Source organism: Trichosurus vulpecula, chromosome 3 (genome assembly GCF_011100635.1).
Source record: "Trichosurus vulpecula isolate mTriVul1 chromosome 3, mTriVul1.pri, whole genome shotgun sequence".
NCBI lineage: Eukaryota > Metazoa > Chordata > Mammalia > Diprotodontia > Phalangeridae > Trichosurus > Trichosurus vulpecula.
This window is the reverse complement of record NC_050575.1, coordinates 59,159,395-59,178,881: the sequence shown is the minus strand read 5'-3', so window position 1 is coordinate 59,178,881 and position 19,487 is coordinate 59,159,395.

The following is a 19,487-nucleotide window of genomic DNA, read 5'->3' as shown; positions in this document are numbered from 1 at the left end:
TGTGGAAAGAACACTGAACTGGGAAGTCTATAGACCTGGTTCAAGTCCCAGCTTTGGTATTTATTAGTTCTATGACATCAAGTAAGTCACTACCTCTGTTGGTTTCACTTTGCTCATCCCTAAAATGAGGCAGGGGAGACCAGATGATCACTAAGGTCCCTCCTAGCTCTGACATGCAATGAGTCTATAATTCTACAATTCTAAACTAGCTTCATTTTGAGCTGCTCGGTAAAAGAAGACTTAAAGTATGTGTTTGTGAGTGGAGGACAGAGGTTTAGGGAGGGAGAGGCATTAAACATCTATCTTTATAATTTTTAAAAACACTCCATCTCTGTGAGATAGGATCCTGAGGAAAGGCCATTGGATTCAGATAAGGCAGTGTCTAGCCTTGGAGAGAGCAGTTTTAATTTGGAATTAGGCACAGGCCATTTCAAGGCAGCTGAGGAAGGAAGTGGAGGCCCAGAATTCTAGTCCTTGATAGGGCTGAGGTGATATCATTATTTGTGTAAGTGTTTTAAGTTTTACTAGATTGTCATTCAGTCACTCTGGCTTTCATTTATTGGCCAATAATAGGTCCCAGCCCAAGCCTAACTTGCTCATTGTTCGGATTTTGATGGCTCAGAGTGAGTACAAATAGCAATTGTTTCTGTTCTGGCTAGAATCTCTGAGGGTCTTCCCCTTTCAGACTGATTCTTTTGTGAAGGCAAACTAGGCCATCTTTTGCTTCAATTCGTACTGAGACTTTGAATACTGAATGGGCATTGCCTCAGACAAACTGAGGTCTAGGAAAGACCTTAGCTTAAAAAGGCCTTGGTCTTCAACTGCTTTGAGGGCCATCAACAATTGTCTTGACCTATGTCTTGCCGCAGGACCCCGATGACTTTGGAGGAGATAGTGAGGCTGATAACTTTGCACAGCCCGGCCTCACTTAAATCCGATTCACTTGTAAGTCAAGACATCACCCTTCTGATGTCACTGGCCCTCTTCGAGAGCAAAGGATGAGCAGCAACAAGAAGACGATCAACAAATATTTGTGAGGTACTTTCCATATGCCAGGCACTGTGCTAAGAGTTGGGATACAGAGAAAGGCAAAACCTTGGTCCCTACCCTCAAGGAGCCCACATTTTAACAAAAGAGACAACATGCAAACAATTATGTGCATACAAGAAAAATACACTATAAATGGGAGTTTATTTAGACTCTGAGCAGGGCCCATGGTGTTCAGGTTTGAATGGCCAGTGACAGGCTCAAGGCCTTGTACCCAAAAGGAGGCATTTAACAAACGTCTCTGTAATTAATCTGTAAACTGAGACAAAACTAGATCCCTGAGCTGATGGGAAGGGGGAGGGCCTCTTTAGTTATATACTGGCTATGTGACCCTGGGCAAGTCACTTAATTTCTCAGGACTCTGGGTGATCCTCTAAGACTACAAATTGCAGAGAAAGTCAACCTGCATTAATAGAGTTTCTTCACCTAGGAACTCTCTCTACTCTAGTCCCTATCCCTGGTTCTGGACAACTTTCAATTAGCTATTAGAGTTCAGAGCTCTGGAGAAAGTCAACCCATCTGTCAGCCCCAGTGAAAAGAGTTATTAACTTGTCTATATGAATTGTTGTTCTTTTGTTCTTGAAGAGGATCAACAGCATCAGGAGGGTGATGTCTTGATTTGCCGGTGAATTGCAGTTAAGTGAAGCATGGCTGTGCAAAGTCATCAGCCTTACTGTCTGCTCCAGGGTCATCGGGGTCCAGTGGCAAGACATAGGTCAAGACAATTGCTGATGGCCCCCAAAGCAATGGGAGACCATGGCCTTTTTAAGCCATTTTAAAGTCTTTCCCAGATCTCAGTTTGTTGGAGGCAGTGCCCACTCAGTAATTAAAGGCTAAAGAATTGAGAAGAATTGAGGCTAAAGATGGCCTAGTTTGCCTTCACGAAAGAATCAGTCTGAAAGGGAAAGACCCTCAGAGTTTTTGGCCAGAACAGAAATAATATGGATGAGTGTCAGAGCTTGTGGAGGTCCAATGCTGCTTTACTTACAGATAGTTCCCCAGAACAATCCTAATAGCATCCCAGCTGTGTTAAAATAGCAACTGTTAAAAACCCTAATCTTGTCAATGTTGTTATAGGGTCCAGATTTTCAGCTAGTATCGCTGCCTGTTAGAAACAATGTGGCAGAGAGGACAGAGGCCCAGGCCTATAGTCAGGGAGAGCTGAGTTCAAGGTCTGTCTCTGACACATACTAGCTGTGAGGCTTCATCAAGTCACTTATCTCCTTGATATTCCAAGCAACTATTGGAAAAATCATTGATAATTTTTTTTATCACCTTCATTTCCAAACATCCTCTCTATCCCTTACCCAGAGAGTCTTTTCTTCTAAAAAAGAAAAAAAAATAAAGACAAGAATAGAAGAAAGCAGTTCAGTAAAACTCACCAATTCCTCAAGGGAGTCTGGTGGTATATACAGTATCACACAGCCATAGTCACTCAATGAAGAGAGAGAAGTTCATTTTTTCATCACTTTTTTGGGAGCAGTTTTGGTCATTATAATTTCATAGTGTTCAGTTTTTAAAAGAAATTCTTTTCATTCATACTCTTGTCATTGTATATGTTATCCCTCTTTCTGCGTACTTTATCTTACTTGATGCTTACTCTATCAGTGCATACGTTTTCCTATGCTTTTCTGATTTCTTCATATTCACTGATTCTTGTTTAGTTGTTTCAGTCGTGTCTGACTCTTTGTGACTGCACTTAGAGTTTTCTCGGCAAAGATACTGGACTGGTTTGCCCTTTCCTTCTCCAGCTCATTTTGCAGATGAGGAAACTGTGGCAAACAGGGTTAAGTGACTTGCCCAGGGTTACACAGCTAGTAAGTGTCTGAGGCTGAATTTGAACTCAGGTCTTCCTGACTCCAGGCCTGGCACTATCTACTGCACCACTTAGCTTCCCATTGTGCTAAATACGGGGGATGCAAATGCAGGTTTAAAAAAGACAGTCACTACCCTCGAGGAGCTTTATATTCTAATGGGAGAAGACAATCCATAAAAGGCAACTAGATAATGTGGGGACAAAAAGGGACTGGGGAGGGCAAAGCTATTGGGGAGCATGTGGAAAAGTCTGCAGAGTTTCCCAAAGTGGGTGATACCACCCCTGGGGGGTGCTGGAATGATCCAGGGGGATGGTAGTAGCCTCAGGTTCAACTGGAGGGCTTTAAATAAAAATAAGAGGGTGGTGGAATCATAAGGAAAGAAGACAAGATAAGAAAATTTTGAAAAACCATTCATATATGTTTTATCTGTTGTGTAACAGAGTTAAAGTTGTAGTGATTACATTATTTTGCAAATAAACACACAAAGTACAACAGTGGTCAAGTCTGCTCACAGGTCTTAACAAGCAAGTGTTGGCAGGTAAGTATGTCATGCATTTTCAGGGAGTTCGGCATGCATCAACGGGAATATGTAAGTGTAATGACTTGTTTATAATACCATACTATATGGTTACATGACACAATATTGCTTCATCAAAATTTCAGTGCAGGAAAAACCTCACAAATTTACAATAAATTATTAAATTGAAGATGTGTCATTTAAAACTAGGAAAAACCTCACAAATTTACAATAAATTATTAAAATTAAGATGTGTCACTTAAAAATACATTTTTTGAAATAAAACAAATAAAAAAAATCACTTAAAGAAAGTAGATTTCCAGGGAAGCTCTGAGTAATTTTTTTTTTTGAGAAAGGGGTGGTAGGCCAAATAAGTTTGGGAATCTCTGATCTAGAGAATGAGGAGTGGAAATGAGAGTGAAGTGAGCATGATCTCAGCACCTCATTAAGTCCGTGATCCTGGAAAGAGTCTCACAAATCTGGAGAATAGGGTCATAGAGAAGAGGAATTTTCAAGATAAGAAGGCTGCTAGCAAAGAAATGGAAAAATCCAGAGTGAGGAGTTAAGCCGAGAGAGAGAGAGAGAGAGAGAGAGAGAGAGAGAGAGAGAGAGAGAGAAAGAGAGAGAAGAGGGTTAGATATGAAGATTTGGGAGTCATCTACATTTTTGTTATTGTAGTTGTTCAGTCATGTCTGACTCTTCTTGACCCCATTTGGGGTACTGAAGTGGTTGGCCATTTCCTTCTCTAGCCCTTTTTATAGAAGAGGAAACTGAGGCAAATAAGGTTAAGTGACTTGCTTAGGGTCACACAGCTAGTAATTGTCTGAGGCCAGATTTGAACTCAGGAAGATGAGTCTTCCTGACTCTAGGTCCAGCACTCTCCGCACTATGATGCCACCTAGCTGCCCTTCACTGATTCTTACTCCTCAGTAATATTTCATTACTTTCATCTATCACAATTTATTGCCATTCCCCAATTGCTGAACATATACTTTTGATTCCATTTCTTTGCTACCATAAAAATTGAGACTATGCATATTTTGGTGTATATGGGGTCTTTCTTTCTGTCTTTGACCTTCTTGGCATATGTGCCTAGCAATGAGATCTCTGGGTCAAAGGGTATGGGCATTTAAGTTACTATACATGTATAATTCCTAATTGTTTTCTAGAATGGTTGACTAGTTCACAGCTCCACCAACAGTGTATTAGTACAGCCATCTAGAAAGCCCTTCGAATTTCAGCTATTCCCATCTTTTGCCCTCTTTGCCAACTTGCTGTGAGAGGAAACCTCAAGGTTGTTTTGATTTGCGTTTGTCTTATTATTGGTGATTTGTTCAGGTAACTCTTCAAGCTTCTAAGTTACGGATGAGTTTCAGATTGGCTTTGGTGGAGGGAATTTTTACACCAGGTTTTCTACATTAATGAAATCGTAGGTCTAAACCAAAATACGTTTTGAATAGGGCCTTGCAAGAGGAATTTTCTCTCTAAGCCTTAGCCCTTAGGACTGCCACATCAATTCCCTCCAGATTAGTCATGGAATGAAGTGTTTCCCCAGCCTTCAAAGGATCAAGCACCCCTTTCATTTGTCTGGCTGCTCGGGCCAAACAGTACCAGGTGAGTCTGGATCTTGCAGCTAGAAACTGATGATGGGGAATTAGGGATTAGGGGACAGTTCTGACCCACCTGATCCATTTGGCCCCTAGCCCTAAAGGGTTAACGGGAGTCAGTTACCAGTTCTCTTTCTGAGGACAATCAATTGTGTGTTGAGGCTCCCCAGGTGCCAAGGCACAACATTAATTACTCTGCAACTCCTCACCCCACCCCCAACCCCTGTGCTCTCCAAGGTCTGGCTCCCAAACTTGGACTGTAAGTATTTCCTCATTAAAGGCCTGGTGACTGGCCAACACCAATAGTTACAGCTGCCCCCTGGTATGTTTGGACAGATTTCTGCAGTTACAAGTTTCTGAAGTTGAAAGGTTTTATAGACAGGACCGTATTGGTGTTCAGGGAGCATATTTCTCCTGGGGGCTTACTTTGTGGACTTGTTAGGTTAGATACTGCCGGCCAAGAAGAGGAGGGGGAGAGGAGAGGGCCAGAAAGAAAACAGGGCAGCTTCTGCCAAAGAAAAAGGAAAACAGAGGAAAATCAGAGAGTTTCCGTCTGGTGTTTGGCAGAGCTTTGGGGGAGAGGACAGCTTGGGAGGAGGTATAGGGCAGAGGTAAGAGAGAGAGAGAGGTTACTCTCCCTACCTAGAGTGAGGAAATAGGACAACCTGGCCACCTTTCTCAGCTTCCAGAGCCACTCAGGAGTCGTGAGAGAGCCCAGGACTTGGAGATGGAAGATTAGGGCTAGTATACTGATTCTGACATGGGCTGCGTGTCTATGGGCAAATCATGTAACTTGTGTGGGCTTCCCTTTACTCATCTGTAAAATGAGGATAATAATATTTAGGATAATAAAATTAGAAGAGACCTTTAGAGGTCAGTTACATGTTCTGTGTCTCAAGGTTGTTGGAAGAAAGGAAATTTTTACAAATATATATATATATCTTAAAGTAAATCTTAAAAACTTGATAAAGTGCTATTATGATTATGATTTTAATTTTTATTACTATTGGACCTTTTCACATCTGCTGTCATAGGGTGGCTGTTTTATTGAAGAGGATCATAGGGTCATAGGATTTAGAGCTGGAAGGGACCTTGGAGATTATCTAGTTGCCTGCTCTTAATTAACAGGAGAGAAAACTGAGGCTACAATGACAGAAAGTGATTTGCCTTGAGTCATAACAGTAGCAAAGGAGCTGACCTAGGACTGATCACAGGGCTTTGATAGCCCAGGAAGTTTTCTATTACTCAGGCTTCTTAGTACCTGCCCTTTGTCTTGCCTCTCCACCACCTAGCATGGGACTTTGCACTTTGTGGGCCTTGTGGAATTGAACTGAATTTCCTTGGAGGACAGAAAGAGTCTTAAGTGGATAGATAGAGGCAGCGGTATTTTGGAACCACCTTGAACCAGCTCAGGAGAGCCTATTGTAAAGTTTTTAGTGTGAGCATTTATACCTTGGAAATCAGCAAATACCACAAATTAGACTTGTTTATTGTTCTGTAGATTGTCTAGTCTTAAAAAAAGTAATGGCGAACATGTTAATAATGCAGATTAACCTTAAAAGTGTGTTTCATATATATATATATGTGTGTGTGTGTGTGTGTGTGTGTGTGTGTGTGTGTGTGTGTGTGTATATATATATGCATATACATATGTATACCCATATACCCACAGAGAAAGACAGAGAGAGAGCGAGAGAGAGAGAGCGAGAGCTGATTGTTAATCGTTTATCAGCATACCTCTAGATACAGGTCTCTGGATAGATCTTGGGCTATTTTCTTAACTGTTAAAATGATTGAATAATGGAATTTTGGGGCTAGTAGGGATTTTAGAGTAAAGGCAGAGGAAGAAGTGGCAGCAGTATGGAGGAAAGAATATTGGACCTGGAGTCTCAGTTCTGGAATCTGCATTCAAATCTTGTCTTTTCTGCTAACAACCCACATGACCTTGGACAAATCACTGAGGACTTTTGGGCACGTCTGTTAACTTTTCAGAGTCTCAGTTTTATCATCTGTAAATTGGAAAGGTTGGACCAGGATAATGATTCATAACCACTTGGATGAAAAAAACTTGGATGGGAAAAAATTACATTTTTACTTTCACAAACTTCTAACTGAAATTTAGCATTTCCTTTCATTATGAATTTAAAAAATATTCTGAAAAGGGGTCCACAGGCTTGCCAGACTGCCAAAAGGATCCATGACACAAAAAGGTTAAGAACTCACTCCTGGATTAGGGGAGTTCTAACATCCAATTCCAACACTAAACCCTCTATGATCCTTGTCCAACCCCCATCAAACTGAGGCCTACAAAGAATTAATAACTTGCCCAAGGCCATGCAGTCAGTTAGTGGCAAGATTGAAATTAGAACCCACCTCTCCTGACTGTGATTTTTCCACTATATGGCAGGGCCTCTGGGCCAATCACCCATAGGATAAAGGCTTTCAGTTTCCTGACCTAGTGGGGTACTGCAGTGGGGAATTAAAAGAAGGGTGGGAGCCTTTGATTGGTCTCAGCCTCTAGCTTGTGGTGCCAAAGAAGAGGCTACTCTAACAGGATTAAAGCAGCTACTAATAGCTCAGGCATGCAGGGGAAATTTTTTTTAACCTTGGAAGAGTACAGGGTTCATGGATTCCAAAAAGCTGTTATTAATCTAAAGGAAAAAATCTGACTTCCAAATAAAATGTGGGCATATTTTAAAATGTTTTAAATGACTCTCTCTTTTTGCTTTCAAGTAGTGAAAACCTTCAAGTTCAATTTCCTCACTGAAATAAACACAGGGGATGGGGGGGAAGCAAAACATGGTGCCATTGAGTGGAAAAGAAAATTATATTTTTCTTTTCAAAGGAATTTGGATCAGTCATCTTGGAATCATTGCCTGCCTCAGAGAACATGGGTCAAGGAGATGGAAACAGGCTTTGAGGTTCAACTCCCTGTTTCAGTCTCTTTGAGTCCCTCTCAACTTTCATCTCTGTTAGTCAAAGACCTTCCCTTCAATCAAGAACCAACCAGGATCTTAGGATCATAGATTTACAGCTCACAGGGACCTTAGAGGCGATTTATTTGAGCCTCATCATTTTATAGTTGAGAGAAATTGCATCTTGGAATAACTGAGTTACTTGACCAGGGTCACACAAGAAGGACTTAAGCCCAGGTACCTCTTTCTCATTTCAGGTCCAGTATGCTATCCATTTGGCAACACTGTGTCAAGGTGCCACCTTTCTAGATTGCCTCCTCTGATCTTTCCAGGTGAAAATGATCCCCACCGCCCCCCTCACATTTCTCATAGTACTCAGAAAAACCAACACTTCAACTTCATATATACACAATATTATACACCTATAATCCACCACCTTTGCAAAGAAGGGAGGAAGGTACATTTCCTGAACTTTTTTCCAGGACCAAGTTTGGTCATTACAATTACATTTTCTTTTCATTATTCTTTGCATATCTCTATATCCATAGTTGTAGTCCCTGAATATGTTGTTTTACATGCTCTCATCACTTCATTCTGTATCAGTTTATATGTATTTTTCCATGTTTCTCTGAATGCTTCATATTTGTGGTTTCTCATAGCAGAGTGGTATCTACTACAGTTATACACAATTTGTTTATACATCTGACTGGCGTCTACTTTGTTTCCAATTCTTTGATACCACAAAAAATGCTATAGGTATTTATGTATGAGTTACCTCTCATACCCCCAATAGATTGTAAGTTTCTTGAGAGTAGCGGCTATGTATATTTTTGTACCTCTGGTGCTTAGCATAATGTTTTGCATCCTGTCAGGAATTCCTGAGTCAATGCTATCGTTCATTAGGGGCGGGATGGGGGGGGTGTGTGTGGAATTTCTGCATCCACACCACTTCTTGGAGGAGATGCCTGAACTCCAGGAGAATGCTTCAGCTGAAAGGACCATGAAAGACCAAGCCAGGCCTCAGGAAGTCTAGGATATCTGGAATCTTTGAGTGTTCAGGATGTACAGATTCAAGGCAAATGTGAAATTCTGCAGTTCAACAATGAAGTTGTCATCTCCTGGGAGAGTATAATAGGTAATGGTTATGGTTTTACATTTTAAGTATTTGTTAATACATTTTCATGGGCAATTTGCATTTTAAGGATTTCTTTTGTGGTAGAAGAAATACACAGCTGTCCTAGACCTGATATTGGCTTTGTACATTGAGTACCTTTTCTAAAAGAATCATGCTAATCCCTCTTAGAAGAGACCATAGACATAAGCCAAACTAAGCTTTGTTTAGGAGATTTTCCCTGGAACTCAGGCATTGGGATATAATGAGCCAGAGAGTGTAAGAAGATCCCGACTCTCTTTCTTCCATGTCAGGCTTCCCCAGGACTAAGCCTGGTCCATGTGAATCTAGAGTTAGAGAGCTTCACACTCCAGAACCTTCTCTGGGAAGGCCCTTCTGCCCTGGACCACAGGTGAAATGGAAGATGAGCCCAAATCTGCCCCTTTTGTACTTTGCCACAATTATTTCTAATTCTTCCCTTCACACCAATTATTCTTAATTATGATTTCTCTGTTACACGACATCTCGTCAGATACTTGAAGTCAGTTGCTGTGTCCCTCCACTAAATTTCCTTAGTTTTTTAAACTAATACTCTTAGGATATGGTTTCAAGTCTTCTCCCCATCTTGGTCATTGTTCTTTGGATGTACCTTGGTTTATCAATATCCTTCCTTTAATGTGTGCCCAGAACTAAATACAATCATTCAGATGTTTTGTAACCAGAGCAGAAAACTGAGGTGATCGTGCCCCTCATTTTGGATATTATTTCTGCCTCTCAGAGAAATTTAAGATTGAGATGACTTTTCACATAATGGATTCATACTGAACTTTGAGCCCACTGCAACGCCTAAATCCCCAGATTTTTTTCATATGAACTGTTGTTTTAGCCATGCTGGCCCAAGTCAGTTCCGGGAAGGCAAAGGGTGTAACAGCAGTGAGCTATAGTAACTGGAAAGTGCTTGTGGGGTCAGACAACCAAGGGGAAAGAGCAGGCAGGCATAGGAACCAGGTCAGACCACAGCTCTGTACATAGAGGGACAGCTGGAATGTGCCTAGGGCTGCCAAAGTCAGCAGTGCCAGGGGATGGGGGCTTTGTGGTGAAGCAGAGGTGGAGGGGAGAAAGGGGAAAGGAGGGCAAGCCTGGGAGAAAGGAAACATAGCTAAGGAATATAACTACTCCCTGAGACACAGAGAGTTTGGGGTATGGGAAGGGCAGGTAGGACTAGGATATAAAACAATTTGAATCAATTCAACATTTATCAAGTGCCTATTTTGTTTTAAGACCTTTAATCAATTTCCTGGGATACAAAAAGGAAAATGCTTGAAACAGCCCCTGCCCTCAATGAGCTTCCATTCTCCTGGTTGGAGTCAACATGCATATTATGTATTCAAGGCAGTAAATACAAAGCATATAGAATGTAATACAAAATAATTTCAAGGCAGAGAATGCTGACTGCCTTCGGTGAGCTCTCACATTGTCTTATAACATGAGGACAATACAAGATAGAGTATGAATTCATAGAATCAATTCCATAACCATTTTTCAACTGAACAAACTACTCTTTGTTGCACAGGTGCATTGTCAGTGACAAACCATGAGGTAAAGATGATAAATAGTACCATGGTGCAGTAGGTGGAACAGGGAGACCTGAGTTTGATTCTAGGCTATGACACTTGCTAGCATTAGGACTTTGGGGAAATCATTTCAGCCGTTTGGGCTTCTGCTTTCCTATCTTGAGGTTTTTGTAATGAAAGAATTTTGTAAATCATAAGGTGTTTATAGGAGTGGGAGCAACTTCACTATTTCCTGTCATTATTAATGGAGATCAGGAAAGAGAGATTCCTGGGACTTGGAGGGAAGGGGGAGGCTTTGAATAGGTGGGTCTAGGAGTGTCTCTGGAAGGATGCATAGGAATTGGGTAGGGGGAGAGAAAGGCAAAATACGTGGTACAAAAGGCTCAGAATTTAGAGTTAGGGGTCCTGGGCTCCAGGCCTAAGTCTATCACTTACAACCTAGGGCAAGTCACTCCTTCTCCATGTGCTTCAATCATCTCATCTGAAAAACGAGGAGGTTGCACTTGATGACCTCTAAGATCACTCTAGCTCTAAGTCTGTGATTCCATTAAAAGAGAGAAATATTATGGTGCCACATATTCAATAGGGGAAGGAGGCAGCTAAAGATAGCGATGGAATCTCTTTCTCTGGAGGTCTTTATAAACAGAAGAAATTCTGGGTGCATATGCCCCTATGTCTGAGGCTTAGGGGAGGGACGGACTCAGTGACTTCTGCACATCCCTCCCAACCCAAACGTTCTCTGCTGCTCTGCCTACGTCTTCCCTGAAGAGTTGGCTGAACCAGTGTCACTGTCCCTGAGGCTGGAGTTGGGGAGGGGTGGGAGCGATTAGGACTTTTCTCTTTTTGTTGCAGAACTCAGCTGGACCAGAAGGTAGAAGTAGCCTTATCTAAGTTATGTATCTCCTCCAGCCTGGAGCATAGTGCTCTGCTCAACAGTACATGCTTAATAAATGCTTATTGGATGGATGAATGAATTAATGAATTATTGGTCCTGAGTCCCTATTGGAACGCTGGGCTGACTTTGACCCTGATAGGTTTCAAGAGTGAATCCAGCACTATTCAGGGTCTGCTTTCTCTTAAACTTTCCAGGGGCTCTTAGAAAGGAGCTTTCCTTTCCTTCCTTTCTTCCCATGGTGCCTCAGCTATTGGATCAGCAGAAAGATCCCTGGGAGGCCCCTGAGGGTAGTCATGATGGTTAGGGTGAGGGATCAACTGCAACCCCCGCTTTCATGGCTCTGGCTGCAGGTGCCTGCCTGAGGCTTTGGCTCACAGGTGTGTTTTTCTTACTCAGAGTTAGGCAGGGTCTGGGGCTAGAGCAATAAACAACCAGGCATCGGGTGACCCACAGCCCCCGTAAAGCTCCACCCTGGGGTCTTTAGCTAGAAAGGGCTCCTTGTGCCTGGCCTGGGTGGGGGCAGGCATTACATACCTCTGCTTGCCTTATGGGGGAGTCTTGTAGACCTCCAGTGGGCAGCAGCTCTTCTGGAATCTGCCCACCCGGCAGGCCCCTTGGCTTCCGGGCCAAGAATAACCTGCCTGTGGCTGTCTTTGCTGTGGTATTGCCTGTGAGGGGGTGGGGATGGTGTGAGGTGGGGGGAGGAAGTGGGTAGCAGGGTTTGGGGTGAGGGCATAGGCGATAGAACTGTCCTGGTAAAGGACATATGGGGGCCAAATTAGGTTTGGGCTAAGGTCTGGATAGTTCCTGTCAAAACTAGTATACTCTTACTTTTCCATACTTCTCCTTTCTCCAACCCTTTCCTCTCCCCTCCATCCCCCACTTCACTGAATAAGAGTAATTATTTTAATTCACAACACAATCATCATCATAATCACTACCATCATTGTAAGCAACTCTATAGCAAGTCTAGCCCATGGTGACCCATACAAGACTGTTTACATTCCCTTACCTGAAATGCCCTCTCTTTCCTCTCCAAATGTCTGACTCATCCTTCCATTCCAAGTCTCCCTTTAGGTCCCATGTCATCTAGGAAGTATTCTTTGATGATCTCACGTTGAACTTTCCCTCCTCTGAATCAGACATTGAAATTTTAGATCAAAGAGAAGAGAGCTTAGGTCATATCAACAATAGACATGAAATTCCAATTACTCATAAGTGTATCATCGTATTCATCAGAATGGCCAGAAATAGAGGAGAACCAATCAAAGAGCAAGAGTGAAGGCGCAGCTCGAGTGCTGCCCTGGCATATGTATATACATATATACACACAGTATTGTATTATTTTGTTGTGCTGAGTTTTGTGTTGTGTTGTGTTGCGTTGCATCGTATCGTATCATGTCATATCACATCATATATCGTATCATGCTAATGGATCTATAATCTCAGGGTTATAATCACTTGACCTGCTGGTACACATCCCAGGCTATCAACCAATCCATGCCTTCTTATCCTGTATGATTCTTGTCCATATCCATTCTCCCTATTCTCCCATCACATCTTCCCAGAGGGTCTGGGATACAAGAGGCTTCACTTGGCCCTTTAATATTTTGTGGAAACTAGGGCAATATTTGGGCTATTAATCTAGTGACCCTCATTCTTATCACATGAAGAGTACCCCTGCTTTCCTGATCATATATGACCTTAATGATGCTTTTTCGCATGACTTCAAATGCACAAATTTTTATTGGGAATATTCTACAAGCCTATCTCTTCCTATCACAGGTCTTTCTATAGCTCTTTGGGTCATTGGCAATCTTTTTTTGAGTTTGTGATGTTTCATGATTTTATGACCACATAGTATCAATGGTAGACTATTGGCATTAATGAGTTTTGGTGGAAGAGAATAGTATAAAAAGTGCTGTAAAATTTCTAAAATGTGATTCCAGCTTACTCTCTTCTTTTTCAGTTCTGGACCCACCCACAGTATATGTACTGTTGGATGAATTTGATGAGCAGCTCATTCCACTGCATGTGGGCAATGTGTATTTTTAATATGCTAAGTTTTTTCTGTGTGGTTTAGTTGGCCAGTCTCTTTTTTTAAAAATAAATTTTATTGATATATCTTGTTTTTACATTTCCCAATGGATCCTTTTCCCATTCCTTGCCATAGAGCTGTTCCTTATAATAAAGAACAAAAAAATAGAGGAAAAAAAGTTCAGTAAAATTAATTGACATATTGAAAAAGTCTGACATTGTATATATTGTTCCGCAGCCACGGTCCCTAATCTCTGTAAAGAAGGAGGGGGAGAATATAGCTTTGAACGTCTCTTCTTTGGAGCCAAGCTTGGTTATTATAATTTCATAGCATTCAGTTTCTACTATTTTGTTCTGTTCTTTCCATTAACATTATTATCCTCATATGTATTGTTTTTCTGGATCTGCTTACTTGGCATCAGTTCATACATCTTCCTGTATTTTTCTCGGCATTTATCATACTTATCATTTTGGTTATAGCACAGTGATATTCCATTAAATTTAAGTATCAAAACTTGTAGCCATTCCCTAGTTGATGAATATCCTCTTTATTTCAAGTTCTTTTCTACAAAAAAGTGTTGCTTTAAATATTTTGGTGTGTGGAGGGGCCTTTCTTTTTGTCATTAATCTGCTGGGGAGTATGTGCCAAGCAATGGGATATCTGGGACATTTTAGTTATTTTCTTTGAATAATTCCAAATTGTTTTCCAGAATGACTTAAAACATTTTAATAAAAAAGCAATAAATGTAACATAATCTTGTATTCTCTATGCCTTTCAGTCAATTCCTATAACTGTGAAGATATATACTGCTGTGGGGAATCAGCAGTGGAAATCTGTTCCCTTCCCATGTCTCCATTTCCATTCTTTTGGAATAGTCTTCTCCTTCAGATAGCTTGAAAATCAATCTCTGCCTTTAAAAGAAATAACCATGTGAAGTTCTTTGCAAACTTCAATGTGCTATACATCAATTATTATTAGCATTATTATCACCTATTATTATTGCATTTGAAATTGTGTCATTTGTATTTTTTCAGGTGCAGTTACTCTTCCTACCTTATTTTCTGGAGTGTACTTTACTCATATAGCATATTGTATTAGACATTAAAAAGATGATAAATCCACTGTCATCAATGATGACCCTAGATTAATGTAGAAATGCTAACAGATTTGTTCTATTTCAAACCTGCTATCTCCTTCCAGCTTCATCTAAATATGTTCTCACTATGATGTTGTCTAGTTGCGTCTCCTGCTGAGCTTTTTGTGTAGGCTTATTTTCCCACCAACTATTTTTACTCTTTAAAGTGATACAATCATCTATTTCCTTAGTGTTTTGCAAATGAATTTATATTCTAAACAGGTAAAATGGGTGTTGACTTTGGTTGTCTCATTTGTTGACTTGGCAAAGAGATCAAATGTTTGTTGACTACTATGGCCTCTGAAATGTTTTTGGCCTTCTTGTTGTGGCAGTTGTGTTAAGTTGGATAATTTTTTCTAAGAAATGACAATAACTGGAATCAATCTTTTTACTTTTATATCTTTCCTATTTTTCCCATGATGCCTTTCTAGCACCTAGGGATTTGTCTTGGTTGCCTAGACTTGACTTTCAAAAGTGATGGAAAATTGGACTAATAGAGATAGTACCCGGATAGTTTTTAGAAGCCTCCATGGGACTTCCCTGGAATTGTGGCTACAGCAAGATTAGGCCAGGGAGGTATAAGAGAGAACAATAATGAGAAGTCAGCGTTGTCTGAGATCATGGAGGATATCCTTGTTATTCAGCAGCATGTAGCCATTCTGGAGCCACAGCTCTGTCGCTGGCCCTATTTTCTTCCACCCTTTTATCAGTGATTTGAACGAAGATGGCCTGCTTCTCAGATTTGTGGAAAACATGCTGCTGAGATGGATAGCTAAAACATTTAATAACAGATCTGAGATACAAAAAGACTATGATAGACTGAACTGGTGAGGTGAAGCTGACATAATAAAAATAATAGGAATATAAACAGGGATTGCTGAGGAAGTCCTGGATGAAATTGTTCTGATTTCTTCATGTCAAATGGCTAGCTATTTGAAGGTGAACAAGAAGACAATTCTTGGTCCTCTGGGAGGGTTCAAATGCTTCTATTTTTATTTATTTAATTAACTTTAGGTTTTAATATTCACTTTTCTAAGATTTTGAGTTTTAAGTTTTCATCCCATCCTTCCCCTCCCCCCTACCCAAGAAGGCATACTATCTGATATAGGCCATACATGTACAATCACATTAAACACATTTTCACATTAGTCATGCTGTAAAGAAGAATTAGAACCAAGGGGAAAACCCATGAAAAAGAAAAAACCAAAAAAATTTTTAAAAGGGAAAAATAAGTATGCTTCAATCTGCATTCAGACTCCATAGTTCTTTCTCTGTATGTGGCTAGCATTTTCCATTATGAGTCTTTTGGAACTGTCTTAGATCATTACATTTCTGAGGAGAGCTCAGTCTATCAAAGTTGAACACCATACAATGTTGCTGTTACTGTGTACAATGTTTTCCTGATTTTGCTCACTTTACTCAGCATCAGTACATGCAAGTCTTTCCAGGTTTTTCTGAAGTCTGACTGTTCATCATTTCTTATGAAACAACAGTATTCCATTACAGTCATATACCACCACTTGTTCAGCCATTCCCCAATGGATGGGTATCCCCTCAATTTCCAATTCTTTGCCACCACGAAAAGAGCTGCTATAAATATTTTTGTAGATGTGCGTCCTTTTCCTATTTTTATGATCTCTTTGGGATACAGCCCTAGAAGTGGCATTGCTGGATCAAAGGGTATGCACAGTTTTATAGACCTTTGGGCATAGTTCCAAATTGCTCTCCAGAATGGTTGGATCAATTCACAACTCCACCAACAATGTATTTGTGTTCCAACTTTCCCACATCTTCTCCATCATCAAATGCCTCTAAACTGAGAAAATAATGGCTCAGAAAGAAGCTAGGTTGGTGAAAGAAGTGACATGTTGTTATAGCTATTGTTGTATTTTAGGAACTAAAGACCAATGGAGAAACAGACTTTGTGTGTAGGGAGGCAAGGGAAACGTAGCTTACACCTTGGAAAAGAGAAGCTCACTGGATTCAGAGAACGGACACACTTTCCAGGGTCATAGAGACTCCGGACCAAGAGTAGGCTGGGCTCCTGGTCTGAGGAAGCTAGACTGAGATATCTCTAAGCCTTACCTCTTCATTTGACCAAAGGTGAAATGACTCTCTACTTTGTGTGCTCCCTGCTGACCTGGATCAAGTATGAAGCCTTAGAGATCCTTGGGCCTTGGTGGTCCTCAGGATGAAGGGTCTTAGAATGTGTTGTAATAGATGTATGCTAAAAAGATGAACATAGGAAATGGAGTGGGTGGCCTACCCAGGCTGTAGGCCTAAAAGGAAAGATTGAATTGTCAGGGGATGGTAGTGAAGGTCTGGTCATGTCCCCAGAACTACCCTGCACTCCAGGAGATTGGGGATGCTAAAACTATGGTCCTCCACTTGTCCAATCTCCAGCTCTCTTCCTTCCAACTGTATCTCTTAAGATTCCTGGAGCTCTTTCACTAAATGTTCCAATGTGTATGTTTGCATTTTACACTTGAATAAGTAGAGATGTGTGTGTATTGTTTGTGTGTGTGTGTATGAATACAGATGTGTGTGGAATATATGCATATATATGTGTGTATATGTGAATGTATGCATGAATGTGTGTATCTAAGGGAGAGTCTACAAGCTGTATGACCCAGGACAAGTCATCCAACCTCCCCGAGCCTCACTTTTCTCATCAAGAAGATGGAGATGATAATGCGTGTGCTACCAACTTCACAGGGGTGTTATTAGGAAAGAACACTGTACACCCTAAAGCACTATTTAAGCATATAGTCAAAGTTCAAGAAGTTTCTATCCCAACTCCCTATTCCCAGTGACACAAGGTGGCTGGCTACATCTTCCCTCAGGGTTCTAGGGGTAACCCTGAGGGCTGGGGGCATTCTCTAGTAGTACTGCTCATGGACTTCTACCAGGGTGCTTCCCCCATGATTCTCAGTTGATATCAATTGGACAGCCAGACTTAATTAGCTTTTATTTATGTCCAGTCAGTCAATAATCAGTCAATAAATATTTATTGAGTACCTGCTATGTGCCAAGCACTGTACTTAGCACTGGGGATATCAAAGACAGGCAAAAGATAGTCCGTACTTTCAAGTACTTTACAGTCTATTGGGGGAGACAACATGTGAACAACTATGTACCAAGAAGATATAGACAGATCAAATTGGAAAAATCAGTGTAGGAAAGTCACCAGCATTAAGGGGGATCAAGAAAGGAGGAACTAGGTGGATTTTATCTGAGACTTGAAGGAAGCCAAGGGCGGGCAGAAGGTGAAGATGAGGAGGCGGGGAATTCCAGAGGTGAGTGACAGACTCTGAAAATGCTCAGGGTCAGGATATGCAAGTTATGTGCAAAGAACAGCAAGGAGGCCAGTGTCTCTGGAACATAGAGTAAAAGGCGGTGAGCAAGATATAAGAAGTCCAAAAAGGTAGGAAAGTTCCAGGGCTTGTTGAAAACTTTATAATTTCAAACGGAAGATTTTCATATTTGATCCTGGAGGTCACAGGGAGCCCCTGAAGTTTATTGAATAGAGGAACGACGTGATCAGATCTGTGCTTTAGGAAGATCACTGTGACAGTTTAGTGGAGGATAGACTTTGTTGGGGCAGGGAGACCAAGCAGCAGGCTGTTACATTATTCTAGGCATGATGTGATGAGGGCTAGCACCAGGCTGAAGGCAGCATTAGAGAAGGGGGGACGTATGAGAGAGTTTACAAAGATATAATCAACAGGACTTGGCAACATTGTGGGTGGATTGAGGATGACACCTGGGTTGTGGGAAGATAGTGGTCCTCTTGACAAAAATAAGGAAATTATGAATAACACAGGTAAAGTTAATGAGTTCAGTCTTGGACGTATTGAATTTAAGATGTCTATAGGACATTCAGTTCGAGATAACCAATAGGCAGGTGGAGATGCCAGACTGGAGGTCAACAGAAAGGTCAGGGCTGGATAAATAGATATGAGATCCATTTGCATAGAGATGGTAACTGAATACATGGATATAACCAAGTAAAATAAAATAGAGGGAGAAAGAAGAGGGTCCAGGAGAGAGCTCTATGGGACACTCATGGTTAGTGAGAGTGAGTTTACTGGAGGAAGATCCAGCAAAGGAGACTAAGAAGGAACAGTCAGATAGGAAGGAAGGGAGCCAGGAGAGAGTAGTGTCATGAAAACCCAGAGAGAAGAAAGTATCAAGGAGAAGAGGGTGATCAAGCAGAAGGAGCAGAGGTCAGGAAGGATGAGTGAGGATTGAGAAAAGGCCACTAGACTTGACAAATAAGAGACTGTTAGTGACTTCAGAGAGAGTGAGCTCTACTGTATGCACATATGTGGGTATTGTGCATGTGTGTGTACATGTGAGCATTTGTATGAGTTTTGTGTGCCTGTGTAAGTATGTATGTGTATCTTCATGTGTGTATGTGTATCTGTGAGCAAATCCTCCACCCTGTCCATAGAGGGAATGGAATGCCTTATGGCATCAGAAAGGCAGCTTAGCCTTGGCTGAACAGGAATGGGAGTTGGATTCCTGTGTTCTGTCCTCCTGAGGCCAGGGGAAAAGGTAAGGAACTTCTGAAAGCTTTTTCAATGATTATTTTAAAAGGCCTTTCATATGTATCCTCTTTGAGCTGGGCTCAGGAGTAGAGCTGGGGTCAGGGTGGGTGGAGGCTGTGGGGAACACAGGGAGAGGTGAGGCCACAGGCAGGCTGGGCAAACAGATTTGGGCACGCACTGCTCTGTACAGAGCTCCCATTGTATGCCCCGGAATTCTGCTTTGAATAATCTGCACTGAATAGCACCTCCCTCATGGCACTGGTGAACTTTGGAGGGTTAAA